This window comes from Microtus ochrogaster, chromosome 18 (assembly GCF_000317375.1).
Source record: "Microtus ochrogaster isolate Prairie Vole_2 chromosome 18, MicOch1.0, whole genome shotgun sequence".
NCBI classification, from domain to species: Eukaryota; Metazoa; Chordata; class Mammalia; order Rodentia; family Cricetidae; genus Microtus; species Microtus ochrogaster.
The window spans coordinates 58,281,426-58,289,834 of NC_022020.1; the positions used below are offsets into that span (position 1 = coordinate 58,281,426).

The 8,409-nt window shown below is 43.8% G+C and overlaps 1 pseudogene; it reads right to left on the reverse strand.

The window, feature by feature from the left end:
• Positions 1 to 2,946: 2,946 nt before the first annotated feature.
• Positions 2,947 to 8,189, reverse strand: LOC106143985 (annotated as a pseudogene).
• Between the last annotated feature and the right edge of the window lie 220 nt (positions 8,190 to 8,409).

An 8,409-nucleotide genomic window follows, 5' to 3' on the forward strand; every position in this document is an offset into this window, starting at 1 on the left:
TTAATCACACACAATCAACCCCCTTTAAATGAAAACAATCATTTATAACCAATATTTGGGAATTTGGGCATGGTTCTCTCCAAACTGCTTTCTTCTTTTTGTTGGATAAAGTATTTTTAGGGTTTATGGAGACCTTCCAGGGGTCTTGTTGCATCAAACCACATTAGCCTGGAAGGAATCCATAGGTTTTCATATTCTGTGGAAACAAAACAAACCTGTTTTCCAAAGACCCAAATTTTGAAGTTAAGATACCTTTAAAGTATATATGTTGGTTTAGCTTAGCAGCCCCCAGAATCAAATATCTCTCTGAACTTTGCTCATTTACAGTCAAAAAAATTCAAAGAAATCACAATAATGTACATAATCTCTGTGTATATTCCATCTTCACATGACTTAGTTTTCTTATTCTTCTTTTACATGTTTAATATTTGTTTTATTATCTTTACTCCTTTAATTGATGACTGTCTGTACTCTTTCATATTATAACTACCTATAATCTTTTTCCTCTCTCTCTCTCTCTCATTGCTATGTACATTTATCCAACACTGTGACCCATTTAGAGGTTTAGTTTTGTCTGAATCTGTCTCTATTGCATATCTGTAATTCTTTTCTGACAAGTAGCATTTTAAGATGGTAAGCAGTGTGGTCACAGCAGCCCTGGATGCTGGCTCAGCCTCTCTTGGCCTTTTAATATAGCGGAGGTAGGTTCCTGACCTCTTTGAGCCATTCTCACTGCCCCAACTCCAGGGATGCAGCAGATGCAGCAACTTGTAGCAGCTGTTCACAGACCCCATTTAAGTGTGGGACCTCCTGAAAAAGCCAGAGGTCATTCTGCCAGCATGAACCAGGAAGCTGTTTTTTGTTTTTTTGTTTTTTGTTTTTTTTAAAAAGAAGCCACACAGCTTTTGCCACTAAAGCTGAGTCAGGAAACCCCTTGAAGGAGCCAAGGTGCCCCCGCTTATTGTCAACAAACAGAGCCCATCTGAAAAAAAAAGTGGGCTGCATAAACTCTGTTCTTTTCTGTCTAGAATTTCTTTTCAAGCACTTTCAGGTTTTATGTGGATGTAGTCAGCCCATGTTGGCATGTCAATTTGTAGACAAAGGCTGCTCATTTGTTTCCTGGCTGCCATGACCCGAAATAGTCACACAGAAACTGTATTAATTATACTAATTACAATACTGTTTGGCCAATAGCTTAAGTATATTTCTAGCTAGCTCTTACATCTTAAATTAACTCATTCCTATTATTTTATATTTTACCATGAGGTTCGTGGTTTACTGGTAAGATTCCCCAGGCATCTGTCTCCTTCAGCAGCTACATGGCCTCTTCATGACTCTGCCTATTCTCTGTGTACATCTCTGTTTGGATTTGCTGCCTGGTTTCACTCTGTTAAGCCACTGACTGAAAGCAGCTTTTTTATTAACCAATGTAATAAAACATATTAACAGCACACAGAGAGGAGTCCCACATCACAGCAGGGCTTCCTCCTTCCAACCCTGTAGCTGGAAACAGTGACTTACATTGAACAGCATCTGAATGGTGAACTGTCCTCTTCCCCCAGATACTGGATTGCTAAGCTAGACTTCCAGAGAGGGTCCAAATACGGTGCAGATCTGTTTAATGATCTGCAAGTGGCACGAGAAGCACCTGAGTTTTGGTGACGTTCAGAAACGGTGGCAGTAGGGCATGGCCTTAGCCTGTGGAGTTGCATGCTCTGCGGTAGGAAAGACAATGAGACTAACGTTCCTCAGCTGATATTTGATGTTAAGTTTCTGTGACAGCCTATTGTTAGTATACCCTCTGAATTCCCTTCCTCGTAGTCATGTACACTATGTCCATTCTAGAGGTCCCAGCAGCTTCCTTTTTTCCATTCTAGGGGGAGGCCAACCTCTGCATCCATCACATTACCACGAATCCCCAAGATCACCTTAGGAGAGATGGGAACCCACCCTACAGCAATGTCTGAGACCCAGAACCAGGACCCAAGCTGGTTGGTCCATTCAGACCCCTGTTCTTTGAGCTCTCTTGAGTGACACCACAGGGAGACAAGGAGCCATCTCCATCAGGCTCTGCCTGTCGTAGAGCTAAGAATGAGGAGACGAATGATTGACAGTTCCAGTCTTTCACGGTGGGGATAGTTTGTCACGTAGCAATGGAATTTGCCATTCATTTTGCCAGTTCTGTGACTTTCACGTCAGAGATGCTCAGAAAACAAATGATGATCAGGGAGGGAAAAAAAAGTCATGGCTCGTTTTAGAGAGAGCCCATTTCAACAAAGGAGGGTCATCACTCCCTTTATTACAAGGGTTCTTCAGGTTATCTCAAATGTCCCCTAGCTCACAAGAAGCCTATGACAGTTCCTTTTCACTGCCCACCTGACTGGGTTAGTGATCACCTAGAAAGCATACCTGTGTGGAAGTATTTCCAGACAAGGCTAACTGAGAAAATTCAGTCAGTGTCAGGGATCCCATCCCCTGGACCGAGATCCCAGATGGAATAAAAATGGGGGAGGGGATGAAGCCAGCTGGGCATCAGCTTTTGTCTCTTTGTTTCCTGGCTCCCGTGAGGTAAGCAGCCTCCCTGACAGTGCACGGATACCACCGTGGTGTCGGCCTCACTCGGGCCCAAAGTGGAAGCGTCCTATCTGAGAAGCCCCTGAAACTGTTCCTCCTTTGTTTGTCTCTGGTATTTTGTCACAGCCAAGGGAGGCAAGACTAATGCAATGCCTATTGATTTGAGTGACACAGCCTAAGGTTGTGTTTTGACGTTTCTTCCTTCTCTGCATTAGATACAGAGCAGCTGGAAAAATGAAGGGATATAGAACGCCAAGTTGCTATCACACTAAGTGCTACATAAACAGAGAGCTAAGAGGAAATGCCGGTCCCTGCTTCAGGCTGGAAAGAAAGGACGCTTTTGTGAGTTGGGTCATCTTTTTTCCCCTACAGTCAGGCCATGAATTCATATGGAATGAACTCCGGCAGCTCAGGCTCCTTCCCGTTGGTCCTCACAAAGTGTGCTCCTCTGGATGGAGCAGGCTGGCGCTTCAGCTGAACCCAGGTGCCCTTCTCTTTGGTTTACTTTGTCTTTTGGTCGTTCTCCTTCACCCACTTCAGGAAACTTAGAGTGCTTGATGTGCGCAAGCTGTACCTTAGTTCTCTTGGCAAGAGTCTTGTCCTTAACTTGCTTGTTTACAGGGATGCTGGGTGACATTATAAACTCTTCCAGTTTTGCTGTGGTAACTTTTATGGGACATTCCTTTTTGAACAGTCCCTATGCCCTTGATGTCCACAATATCACCCTTCTTGTAGATTTACATACGTGTGGTCAAAGGAACAACTCCAACTCCATGTTCTTTTTTTTTTAAATATTTATTTATTTACTCATTATGTATACAGTGTTCTGTCTGCCTGTATGCCTGCAGGCCAGAAGAGGGCACCAGACCTCATTACAGATGGTTGTGAGCCACCATGTGGTTGCCGGGAATTGAACTCAGGACCTTTGGAAGAACAGGCAATGCTCTTAACCGCTGAGCCATCTCTCCAGCCCCTTCATGTTCTTAAAAGGCCTGCAGAGCATATAGCAAGTACCCCTCATCTTTCCCTTTGTGTGGTGAGTTATTGGAAGATGGCTGCCTTGGTTGTCCTAGAACTCGCTCTGTAGACCAGGCTAGCCTTGCACTCACAGAGATCTGCCTGCTCCTGCCTCCCAAGTGCTGGGATTAAAGGTGTGCACCACTGCCCAGCTGATATGGGTATTCTTAAAGAGAGCATGAGAGATTGCAAAGGAAGATGAGGACCTGATGGATGGATTTGTATGAATAGAAGCCTGTGGGACTCCAGGCAATAGAGTCACTAAACAGGAAGAAGCCTCACATTCTATTAAAACCAGTGTAGTGTGTGTCAAAAGGCAGCATGGGCTGTGCCTTAGTTAGGGTTTCCTATTGCTGTGAAGAGGTTGGCTGGTTAGCTAAGTTGGTTAAAGTGTGGATGCTATTGCTGTGAAGAGACACCATGACCACAGCAACTCTTATAAAGAAACATTTAATTTGGGTGACTCACTTATAGTTTCAGAGGTTCAATCCATTATCATCGTGTCAAGGAGCATGGCTGTGTGAAGACAGATGTGCAAGCTTGGCTTTCAGGCAACAGGAAGTCAACTGAAACACTGGGTGGTATCTTGAGCATAGGATACCTCAAAACCTGCCCCCAGAGGGACACATTTCCTCCAACAAAGCCATGCCCATTCCAACAAAGCCATACCTCTTAGTAGTGCCAGGAGATTATGAGATTATGGGTGCCAATTATATTCAAACCACCACAGGCTGTCGGGAATGACTAGGAACTAGTGATGTAAGATACATATCTGAGCTTTTATTCAGTGTCCAGATTTTCTAAAGTAAATATGTATTGCTTTTATAATCATAAAATTCTTACAAAGATTTTACGATGAAAAGACAATGGCTGTCCATGGAAGTCATGCTGGGGATGCCTGGGAAGGCCCTGGATGCCTAGCTCCTTCTATAACAGTTTGTTTTAATGAGTTTGTGACAAGAACCAATCAATGGCACACTTGCTCATGACAGAAAACTTGCAATCTATTCTCACGTTGTTGCTGACTCTGGAGCATTTCAGTTTAGTCATCGTTCAGCCTTTTCTTCCTAAATTTATGTGTCAGATGTTCTTAGAAAAACCTTACATTCTAAACCATGGTGTGGTACTTTACAGCTGAAATCTTAGTACTTGAGCAATAGAGGCTGGAGGACCAGGAGTTCAGGTCACCGTTGGACACACAGTGCCTTTGAGGCCTGTCTTGTCTACAAGAGACCTTGCCAGAGGAACAACAAAAAGCCTCAAACACACACTTGGGTTCTAGATGAAGCCATCACATCTCAATTCTCTGTGGAAAGATGCTCTGATATGTAAAGTGAAGCACGAATCCCAAGGCAGACATTTAATATTCTCTGTAGTGTGTGCCAACCTGTGAGATCTCCCTTTGCTCTTCCTAAATCCTCTGTGTGGACCGCTTTGCTGTCTAGTTCTTGTTCCATCCATCACTCTTCAGAGAGAGTGGATCTGGTGGGGTTGGGGACCTGGCTCTGTCACTTGCCCGCATGGCTATGGGGAAGTCAGCCATCCGTCACACCTCAGTTTTCTTGTCTGTTAAACACAGACAGTAACAATCTCCTAGAGCAGCTGGGCATCAAAGATTTCATCAAGCAACACTGAGTGCTTGTTATATTTCCTAGTAAGTGTGAGGAATTCCAAAACGGCCATTTTTGTGCCTAACTCTCATCCAGTTAGTCAGGCATTGTCTGTTCCTGTCCTTGGAGAAGTCCATCATATGCTTTTGGGACTGTGGACCCTGAAGCAAGAATATGGATTGGAACTGGCCGTCGTGGGTGCTTCACAGAGACAAGTTGAATTGGTTAAATCAAAAAAATGTTGGCACCTTAACCATGCATGTACCAGCTACCTGATGGGTTTTAAAATGTGTGTGTGTGTAGTGTGTGCGTGTGTTTTGGTGGTATGTATATTCACAGGTATGTGGTTGCACATGTGTCTGTGGTGGGTGGAGGAGGACAGAGGATAGCCTGGAGTGGTGACAACCTAGAAGCATCCACCCTGCTTATTGAGATCGATTCTCTCACTGGCCTGGAGCCCACCCAGAAGGCCAGGTACCACAGCCCAGTAGAGCCAAGCCAGCTCCTGGGGTATGAGCAAGATCCACAGGGGAAAAAAAACTCCACGGAACCATGAAGTTCTGAGGGATTTCTGGGGGAAAGGAGCAGAAACACACACTTTCTTGATGGTAACACTCTTTGTTCTCTCGTGGTGGATTCAGCCTTTCTGCCATTCTGCCGGTTTCTTCTGCTCGCTCTTTGCCCTACACAGCTTATAAAGACCCTCAAAATCTTGCAGGCATTCATCTGAAGGTCACATTCCATTTCTTAAGTAAATGATAAGAAACAGAGTCCTCTCAACAGTTCAAAGCAATAAATGCAGATTAATTGTCATATAGCAAAAGGAACACCTTTTTTCAGTTAACTCTCTAGTTGGTGGATTGCAAACCACAGCTTCAAAAGAAGTCTTTTTGTTATCTCATCTATAGAGGGAGTCCTATAAAACTAAACTATTAAGGAGACTAAGAGAAATAAAGAAATTGTGTGCTATATTCTATGCTTCTATGTGTAAAAACATTTTATATTAATTTTTTAAAATTTTATTTTACATACCAACCACAGTTTCCCCTTTCTCCTTTCCTCTCACTCACTACTCCCACCCCCTTCCTACCCACCCCATCCACTTCTCAGAAAGGTTAAGGCCTCCCATGGGAATCAACAAAGCATGGCATATCAAGTTGAGGCAAGACCAAGCTTCAAGTCACCCCCTGCATCAAGGGTGAGCAAGGCGTCCCACCATAGGGAATAGGTTCCAAAGAGTTAGCTCATGTGCTCGGGACAGATCCTGGTCAGCCTGCTAGGGGGCCCACAAACAGTCTGAGCTACCCAACTGTACCCCACATACAGGGGGCGTAGTTCGGACCCATGCAGGCTCCCTGGCTTTCAGTCTAGAGTCCTGTGCTTGGGTCATCTGATTTTTTTAAAAAAACAATTTGTGGTTAGTGGTCAAAAGGCCAACCTTTCTTGGACTGGAGACTGTTTATAAAGAGGAATGTTCCTCAGATAGTGCTGAGCCAGCTGAGAGGCCCTTTGTAGCAGAAACTGCAAAGCAGGGGCAGGGGGCAAGGACACTAGCGCAATTGAGTTTGTAGGACACCCTCCAAAGCACAGTGACATTAAAAGCGTTTTAAATCTTAAGCTACATTTCTCTGTCCTGAGTGTAACCCTTGACCACAGAAAGGGGAGCTTGTTACTCTTTCTTGGGGCTGTGAAGTTGGTTTTGTTTTCGTGGTGCTGGTCAGTTAGAGAAATTTTACCCATGATCGATCTTGAACGAAGGCCAATGAGACTGAGGCTAAGAAGCGGTGCAAGGAGTTATCTACCGTTCCTGGCACTGCAATTAAGTTACTTCCTATTATTTACCTTGGCTCAACAAACCACACTGCTAGCTACGTATTCTTGTAAATAAGATTATGTTTTTCCGTGAGTAGTTTAATCTTAAGATGCATTAGCAGGAGACCTGGTCTGATCTTAAGCTACCTTAAAGTTTCATGCCTGTTGATAGTATACTGTTATCTTGGCAGCTGAGGAAATACAGCTGTTTTCTTTAGCTGTGCTCTAAGGCTCTTCTTCTTCTTCTTCTTCTTCTTCTTCTTCTTCTTCTTCTTCTTCTTCTTCTTCTTCTTCTTCTTCTTCTTCTTCCTCTTCCTCTTCCTCTTCCTCTTCCTCTTCCTCTTCCTCTTCCTCTTCCTCTTCTTCTTCTTCTTCTTCTTCTTCTTCTTCTTCTTCTTCTTCTTCTTCCTCTTCCTCTTCCTCTTCTTCTTCTTCTTCTTCTTCTTCTTCTTCTTTGACAGGGTTTCTCTGTAGCTTTGGTGACTGTCCTGAAACTAGATCTTGTAGACTAGGCTGGCCTCAAACTCACAAAGATCCACCTGCCTATGCCTCCCAAGTGCTGGGATTAAAGGCGTGCACCACCACTGCCTGGCCTTTTTTTTTCTAATGCAATTCTTAATGGAAACTTATAACACCTGACTTGGGCAGCATCTCTCTGTATTTACTTATTTTTCATCAAAACTCAGTATAGGCTAACAATATTAATATTAATTGGACAATGCAACTAAAAAAGAGCTACCTTCTTGACAATCCACAGATAAAAATGCCTGGTAGATCAGGAATAGTGTTCATGAAAAGCATACACACATTGTATACAGGCTGTGGTGAATTCCCCATAGCTGACAGGCAAAGCACACATATAAAACAGTCAAAAGCAACAGATATTCTGCAGTCTGTAGTATCTAGCAAGCTTTGCAAATACGACTTTCTCTCCATCAGAAATTGAATATCAATTGTTATGTTCTGTTTTTATTTTCATGACTCCCAAAGCCAGGCTGACTGGCTACTAAGCCTCAGGGGTCTACCTGTGTTTCCTCAGAATTAGGTCTACAATCATGTGCTGATGGAACCACCCTTTCTCTGGGGTTCTGAGGACTGGACTCAGGTCCTCACGCTTGTGTGACAGGCACTTACCCTCACCTCTGGTTCTGCCATTTTAGCAAGCATCATAATCATGGCCGAATGACACTAACAAGTTGTTTATTCTCCCTGAGCCCTTGTTGCAGATCTGTGAATGCCTGCAAGAGGTGCAATGCCTTTCTGTGCTCCGGGGCTCTGTTCATTTTAACTGAGTATTTACAACGGCTCTGTTAATAATCCTATATTGTATCTTTGGGTGATTAACACCCCACCTTTGCACAGTGGTGGCTGCAGTCATGTTCCTTTCCTGCTAATG